Source organism: Rhinopithecus roxellana, unplaced genomic scaffold (assembly GCF_007565055.1).
Source record: "Rhinopithecus roxellana isolate Shanxi Qingling unplaced genomic scaffold, ASM756505v1 contig2246, whole genome shotgun sequence".
NCBI lineage: Eukaryota > Metazoa > Chordata > Mammalia > Primates > Cercopithecidae > Rhinopithecus > Rhinopithecus roxellana.
Window position 1 is genome coordinate 149,714 of NW_022142015.1, and position 13,506 is coordinate 163,219.

Below are 13,506 nucleotides of genomic sequence, written 5' to 3' on the forward strand. Positions count from 1 at the left end.
ATGGAAGGGGAGAAACAGGGTAATAGAAAAGCCACAAAAAGTAGACAAAGGTTGTGTTTTTGTTTACTATAGAAAAAATAAACTTTATTTAAAGAGAAGTGGTTAAGAGAAAGGGAAAACCTGAAACCTATGGGTGAATACTTAGAATGACAGTATTTAGCTCAGCCTGAGACAGATGAGGATCAAAAATGTAATGGGAACTAGATAAGAGTTTTCTAAAAATCGTGTTAGTAAGAAGTAATTTAAGAAAACTTGGAATATCTTAAATATTAATGACAATGTTTCTAGAGTATCTTTAAAAACTGAATGTAAATATATAACTACTCTTTTTTTTTTTTTTTTAACTAACCCTTGGTATTTTATGTGTAAAAACCCTCATTTGTAACAAAGATTTTTGGCAGTTTAAATTTCAGAAAAGATAATGATGAAAGTATGAATCATTTTTAGCAGTATTAAGAAAAGTGACTATTTTTGAAATCTGCCCTTACTGGCATCAGGTTTATAAAACGCACTTTATACACCTGCCTAAATAAGTATTACTCATCCACTTATGAGAAATATATTTGAGATAAAAGAGGGTCTCTAGATTTTACAAAAATAATTTTAAACACTTTCTTTAAGACTGAAGAAAAAAATGGAGAATTAAGAAAACTTTTTGAGTTAATATCATCACTGGAATGTAATGTGAATCGAATAAGAAAGAAAAATCATGAATTAGAACAAGAGGCAACTGGGTAAGGTTTTCATATTGTAGAACATGTTAACCATTTATTAATTGATTTAACTCTAATTTTACTTGACTAAAGCCTAGATACAAATTCATTTTATGTTTGTATTTTCATAATTAAACGAATTCTATTTTGAAATGTATTTCACAAGCTCACAGCACGACTTTATAGGCATCTGCATCGTGGGGGCGGGAGTCAGCTGAGCTGCTGGGGCAAGGTGAAAGTTTTCTGAATGCCAAAATATTATACTTTTCTTTTTTTTTCTTTTTTTTTTTTGGCGGGGGACAGAGTCTGGCTCTGTCTCCCAGGCTGGAGTGCAATGGCCCAATCTCGGCTCACTGTAACCTATGCCTCCAAGCAATTCTCCTGCCTCAGTCTCCTGAGTTGCTGGGATTACAGGTGTGTGCCACCATGTCTGGCTAATTTTTGTATTTTTAGTAGAGACAGGGTTTTGTCAAGTTGGTCAGGCTGGTCTCGAACTCCTGACCTCGTGAGCTGCCCGCCGCAGCCTCCCAAAGTGACGTGAGCCACCGCACCTGGCCACTTACTCTTTAATGATTTTGAAAACAATGACAAAGCCTTGGACATATAATGTCAAGTACACTCTTCATTATCTAGCTTGAATTTTTGATTTCTGAAGATATTTTTGCTGTCTGTGGTCATTTTTTCTTCCCTTTGTAGTATCCTCTGCTGCATTCAAATTCTTTAAAGAAGACCTATTTGTGTCTTTCTTTAACATCAAAATTTATCTTGATATGTGGCTTATATTTTGTTTCCGCTTCTTTCTTTTTCTTTTAGATATAAAACATATCGTGGAAGTTTACTCATTTTACACGGTACCTCCGTTGCATACATGAAGTATACATGTTATAAAACTTCTGTTTTACATAAATAAATTTCATATGTATATAAATATATGTAAAACTTAAAGAAAAAGTAAAGTGAGCATTCACGTTTTGATCACAGATTTTTTTTAAATGGAATGTGTCTTTGAAGCCCTGAACACAGCTACTTCTCTATTTATTTACTGAGCACTTAAGTTTGTTTTTGATTCTAATCGACATTTTTCTATCATTGCCATTCTCTACATGGTTTTGTATTTCTTTCGTTTTGTTGACATTATGTCAGCAAAGATCTCTAGATCTCTTCTTCAAAGTCTTTAAATCATCACACATCTCTCTGCCCCTTTCCTTTTTTCTAAAACTGCCCGTTTCCTTTTTCTCCTCAACTCAGATACTAAAGATGTTTTCTTCTCTTTTTCTACATTGAATGATCTCCTTGATGCTTTTTGTGCGTACTTTTTTTTCTTATTATAGACTGTGGTCAATGGGTATCAAAATGTATTTTTGTGTCTTTTTCAAACAGATGTGTTTTACTTTTTTATCTTGGTTACTCATCTCTGGGTTATGGCTTATATTTAGTGATAGGTTATTTTACTTAGCATACCAACATGGATATGAATAGTTTATTTACAAGAAGTGTAGTTAGGCCAGGTGTGGTGGCTCACACTTGTAATCCCAGCACTTTGGGAGGCCAAGGTGGGTGGATCATTAGAGATCAGTAGTTCAAGACCAGTTGAGCAGTGAAACCCCATCTCTGCTAAAAATACAAAATGAACCAGGCGTGGTAGTACACGGCTGTAATCCCAGTTACTTGGGAGGCTGAGACAGGTGAATCACTTGAATCCAGGAAGCAGAGGTTGCAGTGAGCCGAGATCACACCATTGCACGTCGCCCTGGGTGACAAGAGTGAAATTCCATCTCAAAACAAAACAAAACAAAATGTATGGTTATAATATCACTTTACCTGCATATATGCCATAAATTGTTCTTCATATTATTTATCTAAGATTGTAATTTCATATAGAATGCTTTCAAACTATGTTCAGTTGAAACTGAAAGAATCATAGTTTATAGATTTGTTTCTTTGATATGCCATAACATAACATAACATCTTTTTAAACAATTATTAAATATTTACTCTTAAAAATACTTGACTTACTAATTATGTACATTTTTGCAGATATAAGAAACTCCTGGAAAGGACAATAAATATGTTATATGAATTTGGAAATGAAGACTTTGGTTCCCATGGAGACTTAAAAACAGATAAACTGAAAATGGATATTCTGATTAAGAAGCTAAACCATAAGGTAATATTTTTTAAAAAAACTTATTTTATCTTAAGGTCTAGATTACCTGAACAAGGCGTGCAGGTTTGTTACATAGGTAAACGTGTGCCATGCCATGATGGTTTGCTGCACCTATCAATCCATCACCTAGATATTAAGCCCCGCAGGCATTAGCTATTGATCTTGATGCTCTCCCCCCTGAACCCCAACAGGCCCCAGTGTTTGTTGTTCCCTTCCCTGAGTCCATGTGTTCTCATTGTTCAGCTCCCACTTAAAAGTGAGAAGATGTAGTGTTTGTTTTTTTGTTCCTGCATTAGCTTGCAGAGGATAACAGCTCCAAGTTCATCCATGTCCCTGCAAAGAGCATGATCTCATTCGTTGCTATGGCCCCCTAGTATTCCATGGTGTATATATACCACATTTTCTTTATCCCGTCTATCACTGATGGACATCTGGGTTGATTCCATGTCTTTACTGTTGTGAACAGTGCTGTAGTGAACATACAAATGCATGTATCTTTATAATAGAATAATTTATATTCCAACATATGGTAATTTTAAATCAGTTTTGGGATTAAAAATCACATAATTTGGGAAATATTAATAATGGAAAAACCCAAATTCTGCCAAAATATGTTGAGAAAATAGAGGACAAATATATCTTTTCAGATATTAAATGCATCAGGCTCTTAATTAATCTTCCCCAGAACTGGGAAGACCTAGAAGAGGAGAGATTGGGCTACATTAATGAGGGCCATTTCAATCTTTTGGCCCTGCAGCAGCCATTTCAAAATATGTCAAAAAATTCATTTAGGAGTTAAATATTTTGATTTCCTTCAGCTTCTTTTCTCTGTGATGCTGGACCAGAATCGGGTTAGAAAGTAAGCCACATTATAAGAGTTAATAAAACCCATCTGATGAGATTTTATAGTTTGAAGCGTGTGATTCCCAGACCCTTTGGATAGAAATTGGAGCCAAAGAAAACAAGTTCTTATTCCTCAATATAAATCTCTCAGCACTTTAAGCAGTGAAAGAAAGATTTTTCATTTAATTTTACTGACTTGATACTAATGAAAAGAATAGTTTTTAAAACATAAATCTTTCTTTCTATAAAAAGGACATGCTGTTGATTCTCTTAGGCCTTGACCTCTGGCCAGTGATCTGAAACCAAGCAACGTCTGTCTCCAGATCACTAGTACCAAAATCACTAGTACCAAATTAATTTGGGGTGGAGGATAACAGGTTTATTGAGAAATAATGAACACACCATGCAATTCACCAATCATAATATACAAGTCATTGACTTTCATATTTTGAGAGAGTTATGCAGTCCTCGTTACAATCAATTTTAGAACATTTTCATCACCCTAAAAACAAACCCCACATTATTTAGCCATCTTCACTAGTTTCCCCTTCCTCCCTCAGCCCTAGGGAACCACCCACCTTCTTTGTATAGATTTGCCTAGAAGCCTCTGAAATAAAAAGCAAGTGGTCTACAGTGACTGGCTTAGTTCACTTAGCATAATTTTTCATGCTGCATCTGTGCTGTAGCAGGTATTGATGCAGGGTTTTTGCTCCTTAGTTCAGCTAAATCTGGGTTCTTCTGTCATGACCAGGAAAAATTAAGCACGAAGACACATTGAAGGGTGAGGAGGACAGAATTTATTAAGTGAAAGAAAAGTGCTCAGCAAAGAGAGGGGTCCTGCAAACAGGTTTCCACCTCACAATTGAATACCAGGAGTACATGAGCTGAAGTGGTCAGGCTCCTCCCCTGCATAAGGCGGGAATTCCTGGTGACTCCTCCCCATCCCCCCAGTGCTTGTAGGCCTCCAGTCCTCTGCCGGCATGTCCAGGCAAGACAAGTCCAGGTTCCCTTATCTGCACATAACATCTGGTGTAAACGCTTGTGGGACTGCTTGAAGATTCTCCGGGGACACTTCCGTATCTGCCTACGCATTTTGCTGTCTCCTCCTAATACAGTATCAGTACTTGATTTCTTCTTATTGCTGAGTAATACTCCACTGTATGGATACATCAAACATTTTATTTATCCATTCGCCAGGTGATGAACCTTTGGGTTCTTTCCCACCCAAACGTGATGGGTGCTTTGGTTCTTTCCACTTTTTGACTCCTATTAATAATGCTGCTGTAAACATGTATGTATGAGTTTTTGTGCTTGCATATGTTTTTATTTTTCTGGAGTATATATATTTATGACTGGAATTTCTGGATCATATGGTGACTTCATGCTGAACCTTTTGAGGAGCTGCCAGTTTGTTTTCCAAAGTGGCTGCACCACTTTACATTCCCAGCAGCATCGGAAAAGGGTTTTAATTTCTTTGCATTTTTTCCTAACACTTACTTCCTCTTTTTTATTGAACAAAGATTTCATCCTGTCGTGTGAAGTGATACCACAGGTGGTTTTGATTTACATTTTCCTAATGACTAATTACACTAAGCATCTATTAATGTGCTTGTTATCCATCTTTATATCTTCTTTGCAGAAATATCTATTCAAAATCTTTGCCCATTTTTTAAATTGGGTTATCTTGTTATTTATGAATTGCAGACATTCTTTATATGTCCTATATGTGTAAGTCCCTTATCAGATATACGCTTCTCAAATACTTTCTTCTACTCAGTGTCTTACCTTTTCACTTCTTGATACTGTCTTCTCAGGCACAGCAGTTTTCAATTTTGAAGTCCAGTGAATCCATTTTTCCTTTGGAGTCATAGCTAAGAAAACACTGCGAAATGCAGTCACAGAGATTTATGCCAGGGTTTTCTTCTGAGGGTTTTATAGTTTTAGCTGTTACAGTGAACTGTTTTGAGTTAATTTTTAAATAACATATTTGGTCCAGCTTTATTTATTTTTTGCATATAGATACCCAGTTTTCCCAGCACCATTTGTTGAAAAGACTATTCTTTTCCCATTCTGTTCTTTTGTTAACCTTGTATAAAATCAATGGACTGTAAATGTGCAGGTTTATTTTTAGATTATCAACTCTTAGCTTGTTTATGTCTATTCTTATGCCAAGGCCAAATCAAATTTAATGAGGAGTTTTTTTCCATCATATTGCATATTACCAGATGTCTTATGTCATAATAAAAAATAAATTTAGTGGAATATCTTTAACTTCACCTTTTGTGTCTCAAAGACGTCTCTGGCCAGTTTATACCTTACTTACTCTAAGACATGATGGGAAGTCAGGCTTACAAGACACACTTGATTTCTTTTTTTCTCCATTCCAACCTTCTAGTCTCTTTTCCATTGCCTCACTCTATAGTTACATTTGCGGAAAGTTTTGATCACAGGATCGGCTGACATAGTCTAATATTTAGTGCATTATGTTTTGCTAATTCATTGTACTTCATGGAATCTTCCATAGATGTCTACCACCAGGAAGGAGAAGTTTAAGTCTGAGTTGCCAGCTTTCCTCAGTGGAAATCAAGTGAAGTCATCATCTTTCAGTTCTCAGATCCTCTTTCCACCTGGTTCTCTTGGGTTGCACTGTGGCTAATACTTTTCTTGGTGCCAATCTTGCATTTTCAGAAACCACAGTTCCCTGTATTGACCTCCTTTTACTGAAACAGAGATGCACAGCTCTGCTTTCTAGCTCAGTAGATGATTCTTGGAATATAAAGTTTAACTCATTCCAAGAAAAAGTCTTAGGAGTGCAGCACTTCAAAATCAGGTAATGTTCAGGCAATTTATCAGAGACACATAGTAGATTAGTATTTTGACTTCCAAAATTTCAGAGCCAAGTTGTGTGCTATAGAGGTGCATTGTGGCATAACATAGAGATGGGATGGTCTTAACTTCTCCATACAAACAAGCTTGAAGTAAGGTGAAGGAGAAATTGCATTTGATGTCTTAGCACTCAAAGCGCACTGTTTATTTTACTTCTTTGAAGACTAAAAATCATTCCATAATGTTCTCCTTATTTCCTCACTGAGAAAAGGAAAATGAAAATTGAACACTAGATGGATTAATAAATACTCAAAGCTTCTTCTTTTAGAATTTTAGGTCATTGAAATCAGGTAAATGTCTGATTTTGGTCATGTAACCAAGTATTTCTAGTTGTTTCTCAAATCATATGTCTTCTTGCTTCCCAGTCTGGTTTCCTACCTTGAGGGGAAATTGTAAGGAGACACCCTTGCCTTGTTATCAGAGCTCATAATTGAAGGGGGTTTTAGGAAAAGTTCCTCCTCAGCAGCTTATGTCTCTCTCCTGGTTATCTGCTGCTTCTCAGTAGTGTTTGCCATCAATGAATGAATCTCAACATTTATTAGATTCTACTTTAAAGGAGACTCTTTGCTGCTACACAAGTTATGTTTCCTGTTTTCTCTTTTAAACTTTATTTTTCTGAAGATTACCCAGAGTTTTGTGGCTTAAAAGAAAAACATTTCGTTTGTTTATGAACCTGTGGTTTGGAAAAAGCTTGGCCAGGAGAGCTTGTCTCTGCTCCCCTCAGCGTCTCTAGGAACAGCTGATCATTTGGGGAAATGGAATCGTCTGAAGCTTTGCTCACCCATGTGTTTGATGGTTGATGCTGGCTGTTGGCTGGAGCCTTGGTTGGGGCAGGCAGCATGAACACTGACACTGGCACTGCCAGGCTGTCTTTGTGGCCTGATCTCTCTCACAATCTGGGGGCTGAGTTCCAAGGGAAAGCAGTCTGAGACAGGGAAGCCACATGGCATCCCTTTTACTGCATTCTATTCATTAGAAGGAAGTCAATAAGGTTGGCCCATATTCTGTTTTTAAATGGGGTGAATATAGCCTCACTTTTGTTTTAATTGACACATATATATACATAATTATGGGCCATGGAGTGACATTTTGATACATGTATATAGTGTGTAATGATCAAACTAGTACATTTACTACTTCAACCATTTTTCATTTCTTTGAATTATGAACATTCAAAATCTTCTGGCTTTTTAAAAACATACTATAAATCATAGTCAGCCATATTCACGCCACAATACCACAGGACACCGGAACTCATTCCTCTTATCTAACTGTAATTCTCTATCCATTAACCAGCCTCCCCTCTCCTACTTCTGTGAGCTTTTTTGTTGTTGTTAAGAGACAGGACCTTGGTAGTGTAGTCTGGGCTCTGGGCAACTGTAGTCATCCAGATTGGAGACAGTGGTTTGATCATAGTTCACTGTAGCCTCAAACTTTTGGGCTCGCATGATTCTCACACCTCAGCCTCCTGAGCAGCTGGGATTATGGGCATGCAGCACTGCACCTGTCTGATTTTTGACTTTGTAGAGATGTCTCCCTATGTTGTCCAGGGTGCTCTGGAACTTTCAGCCTCACGTGATTCTCCTGCCTTGGTCTTTTAAAGTGCAAAGAAATAACAGGCATCAGCCATGTTGCCCAGCCCTCAGTTTTTCTTCAGCTCCCACACATGAGTGAGAATGTGCAGTATTTATCTGCACTTAAAATAACATCCCTCAGACTGATCCACATGGCCACAAATAACAGGATTTAATTCCTTTATGTAGTGAATGTATGTGTACCACAGTTTTTTGTCCATTCATTTGGTGATGGACATATAGGTTGATTTGATACATTAGCTGTTGTGAATAGTGCTACAATAAACATGTGATGACAGGTATCCTTGTGATCTATTGTTTTCTTTTTTCTGTTGCCTGAATACCCAGTAGTGGGGTTGCTGGGTCCTTGGGCAGTTCCATTATTAGATTTGTGAGAAAAACTCGTGTTGTTTTCTGTAGTGGCTGCACTAATTTACCTTCCCACCAACAGCATGTAAGAGTTTCCTGTTCTCTGGAGCCTCACCAGCATTTGTTATTTTTATATCTTTTCAATGATAGCAATGTATTCAAACTGAAGCAAGATTATATCACGTTGTAGATTTGATTTGTATTTCCCTGAGGATTAGTGATACTGAGCATTTTTTAATTTATTTATTGGCTATTTGTATTTCTTTTTTCTAAAAAAACAGTATAGTCAGATATTTTGTTCGATTTTGAATTCAAAATTTTTTTTAACAGTCAAGTTGTTTGAGTTTCTTGTATATTTTAGATATTAGTCCCTTATTAGATGAGTAGTTGACAATATTTTCTCCCACTCTACAGGTTTTCTCTTCACTCAGTTGTTTGCTGGCCGGAAGCTCTTTAGCTCAATGTAGTACCATTGGTCTATCATTTGTTTTTTCCTATGCCTGATGTCTTACCCATAAAAATCTTTGTGCAGACTAATGTCCTCAAGCATTTTCCCTATGTTTACTTACAGTAGCTTGATAATTTGGGGCCTTACATTTCAGTCTTCAATTGATTATGAGTTTCTTTTGTTATATGGTGTTACAGAGGAAGCTAGTATCATTCTTCCCCATATGGATATTTAGTTTTCCCAGTGCCATTCATTTGAAGAGACTGTCCTTTCCCCAGTGTATGTTCTTGGCACCTTAGTCCAAAATCAGTTGCTTTAAATATGTGGATTTATTTCTGGGTGCTGTATTCTATGGCCTTTACCCCAAGAATCATTACTTCTTAAAATGCAATTCAAATTGTCATGAAACATTTGCAGTCTAAGGAAAGGCTTATGGCATCAGAATCCTTATTTACAAGATTCATTATTTTGTGTCTTTTTGAAATATGGTCTTTGTCTGTCATCCTGGCAGAAGTGCAGTGGTGTGGTCATAATTCACTGCAGCCCTGAACTCTGGGTACAAGCCATTCTTTTCCCTCAGTCTCCCAACTAGCTGGCTCTACATGCATGAGCCACCATGCCCAGCTAATTAAAAAAATATATATATATACACACACACACACACACACGCACACATATATATAGACATGGGAGTATCACTATGTTGCTCTGGCTGATCTCAAATTCCTGGCCTCCAGTGATCTTTCTGCCACAGCCTCCTAAAGTGCTGAGATTACCGGCATGAGCCACAATCCCTAGTATAGAGTATTAAATTATTTTCAAAGTCTTATTCCCAGAGTCATTTATTGACTGTGGCCTAAATCACCCAAAATGATATGTCTGACACTATTTTGACATATTATGGGGAGTGAGGATGAGGGAGGGGGTTAGACAGTTTTCACTGAGAGATCACTTAGTGCCATTGAAGGAGGAACAGAAATGTATTATCAGGAAAATAAAAGTCAGATGACGTGCGAAAATTCTCTGGAAAGATGATGACAGTAAAGCATATACTTTTGTGACTCATGGTAGCTTTAACTTTGCTCTTAAAATTCTGAGTAATTTAAGGCTTTACATTTGAAGAATCTACTGTGTTACAGATAACATTTTATTGCAAGTAAATACTTTTCAAAATTTAGTATTGGTTTTGTATTAGATTATTCTTAGCCTACTTCATTATCAAACTATATTATTTCATTCATACAGTTTGATGATCTTACGGCAGAGAAGGAAGCTGTATCTTCAAAATGTGTCAATTTGGTGAAAGACAATCAAGTTCTTCAACAGGAGTTATTATCTATGAAAAAAGTACAACAGGAATGTGAAAAACTTGAGGAGGATAAAAAGATGTTGAAAGAACAAATATTAAATCTTAAGACCCATATGGAAAACAATATGGTAGAACTTGGCAAAGTACAAGAATATAAATCGGAGCTAGATGAAAAGGCAACGCAGGCAATAGAAAAATTAGAAAAAATCCATTTACAGGTTAGTTTTTTAAATCAGATAGGTTTATCTGTAATGTGCTTTCATTCATTTCACTGCAAACTCTGTTTTGGATATGTATATATCATGTTTCTTCTGCCTCTCTTGTAACAATTTGCTTTGTAGAGTTCTAGAAAAAAATGGCATCTGTTTTTTATTTTAAATACTTAAATTTCCATTATCATTATAACAAGATCAATCTTTCAGAGTAATGATTCTCACTATGGAGTCATTTGATGGTTAAGACCAGTTGGCATAAGAAAAAATTGTGATTTAGAAATTATGTGATACTTTTGAATTGGTCTTAAGCTACATTGTTCTATGATCACTTTTTAAAATTATGAATGGATTCTATTACTTTTTGTATGACCAGATTACATTAACAGTAACATAATTATGATTTCAAATTTGTATAAATCAGCCTTAATTCTGAATTCAGTTATTAGTGTTCTTGATATTGCTGATAAATATATTAAGCTTCAGCCTCTTTTTTTTAACATATTCAAAATTGCTCTTTGAATCACTGACTCAAAATGAAAGGCACAAAACATATGGTAATTAGGTTATAATTGTCTTAAAAGTGTATTCTTTTCATTCATTTTAGACACAAGCACAGTACGAAAAACAATTGGAGCAGTTAAGCAAGGATAACGTGGCTTCACTAAATAAGAAGGAACTCACACTTAAAGATGTGGAATGTAAATTCTCCCAAATGAAAACTGCTTATGAAAAGGTTACAACCGAATTAGAAGAATATAAGGAAGCCTTTGCAGCAGCATTGAAAGCTAACAATTCCATGTCAAAAAAAATAACGAAGTAAGTCAAAACATACACTCGTAGGAAATGAATTAAGCTCATTAATTTGTTTTGAAAACATAATTTTTAGTGAGATGGCTTCAGGAGATTAGTAGGAAGTGAACGCTAATTTGATAATGTAATTTTGGAAAATAATGTTAGTAAATAATCTTACCTTTAAAATGTTAGTCAAGGATAATTTTTGTCCCATTTCTTTTTTTTTTTTTTTTTTTTTGCTTTTGTATGACTTTTTTCCCCTGAAAAATCTCATGTAGTTAATCTGATCTGTTAGTTTTTGTCACTAAGTATTTTTGAAGCTTTATAATTCATAAAGCGATCTTGTTATAAAATTACTTGTCAGAGTTTCCCTAAATAGAAAAATTAATGAGTTTAATTTGTTTTTCAGTAGATCACAACCTACGCCCAAAGTGTTGAGTGGTACTGCTACTCTGGGCACAATCGTTTTTAATTGCGATTTTTTGTATTTTCAATAAAGGGTGTCTCAAGAAAGACTATTTGTGTAACAATTTCAAGATGTTACAGAAAGGCATCCTTGTGAAATAGGGAATGATTATCAAGGAATTTAAAGAAGTGTAATTCACAAAGTGGTTAAAAAATAGCACCTTGTTCAGCCTGAAGATTTGTGTGGAAGGCAGAAAGAACAAGCCTCCCTCTCCAGTGCCTTGGTCACACTGCTGGGGGCTAATTGCCTTCAGAGCTGCTTTAGTTCTTTTTATCCCCAACCACACCATCTAGTTCTCCCCCAGGAGCTGTTCCTCTGAGTTCTTCCTCAGTGCCAAATGCTTAATTGTTCCTAGATAATGGGTGAAATGTGCAAGGGTGAAACCTAAAATTTCTTTACTAAACACAACTATTCCTAGATTTTTTTTGTTGTTGTTCATTTTAGTTTTCTTAACCTACATTAAGGAGTACAACATGATGTTTGATATACTTATTCCCAGTGAAGTGGTTCTTATACTCAAGCAAATCAACATATTCATTTTCCTGCATAGTTACCCTTTAAATACAAGTATTTCTAATGGAATCTTTAGAATCTCACAAGTGGAGCCATTTTAGAAGGCAGCAAATTTCACCTGGTGAGCCGCGTGCATCACTGACAGCCATTTCTCTCCCCTGTCTACTTTGTTTGAACTGCTTGTTCAGTATAAATTACCTTAGAAATATAAGTGCTTCTTTAGAATGATTTTAAAATTATAATTGCTTACAACAGGTATGCTGTCACACATCTACGGTGTGAAAACACCATTTAGTGGGTACTTTGGTTTACTCTCAGGGCAACGTTTTTAAAAACTGCAAGTCATTAAGACTCATTTAAGGAAAAATGAAATACTAAGCATTTGTCTTTGCTATCTTTACAGATCAAATAAGAAAATAGCAATGATCAACACCAAGCTCCTTATGGAGAAAGAGTGCATGAAAAATTTTCTCAGCACTCTTCCTACAAGACGAGACCCAGAGTCACCTTGTGTTAGAAATCTTACTAGTATAGGACTCAACAGAAGATATATTCCCCAAATGCCCATCAGAATTCCTATTTCAAACCCAGACTTCAAATTACTACAAGAACTACTTGACTGAGGTTAGTTATATGACCATTTCTCTTTTGGCTTTCATTTCTCTAATATAATTCTTGTTTGTAATTTGGTGAAACACTGAGTTGTTCTGTTGACTTATGCATGTTAAGTAAAGATCATAATTAGCTATGTTAACACAAAAAGGAAATGGGAACTTTACATTTTTTAATTCCCCGGAGCTCTCATTTTCAAGAGATACCAATTTGCTAACTTTATTCAATACATGTGACTAAACTGACACATTTAAAATGTCTTTAAAAGCTGCATTTAAGTTAGGTTTTAGAAATTGCATGTTATTGCCTGATAACTGATGATATACCTTGAGATGCTTTGGCTTACTCTCTAATTAATTCTAGTTCAGTTGTGGTGCATACTACCAGCCTTTTTTTTTTTTTTCTTTTCTTTTTTTTTCAATACAGTGTCTCACTCTCTTGTCCAGGCTGGAGTGTCGTGGCACCATCTCGGCTCACTGCAACCTCCACCTCCCAGGTTCAAGCGATTTTCCTGCCTCAGCCTCCCAAGTAGCTGAGACTACAGGCGCCCACCATTACACCCAGCTAATGTTTGTGTTTTTAGTAGAGAAAGGGTTTCA

At 35.9% G+C, this 13,506-nt stretch overlaps 1 pseudogene; it reads left to right on the plus strand.

Annotated features, from left to right (window-relative positions):
* Positions 1 to 12,812, plus strand: LOC115895760 (annotated as a pseudogene).
* Positions 12,813 to 13,506: the final 694 nt, after the last annotated feature.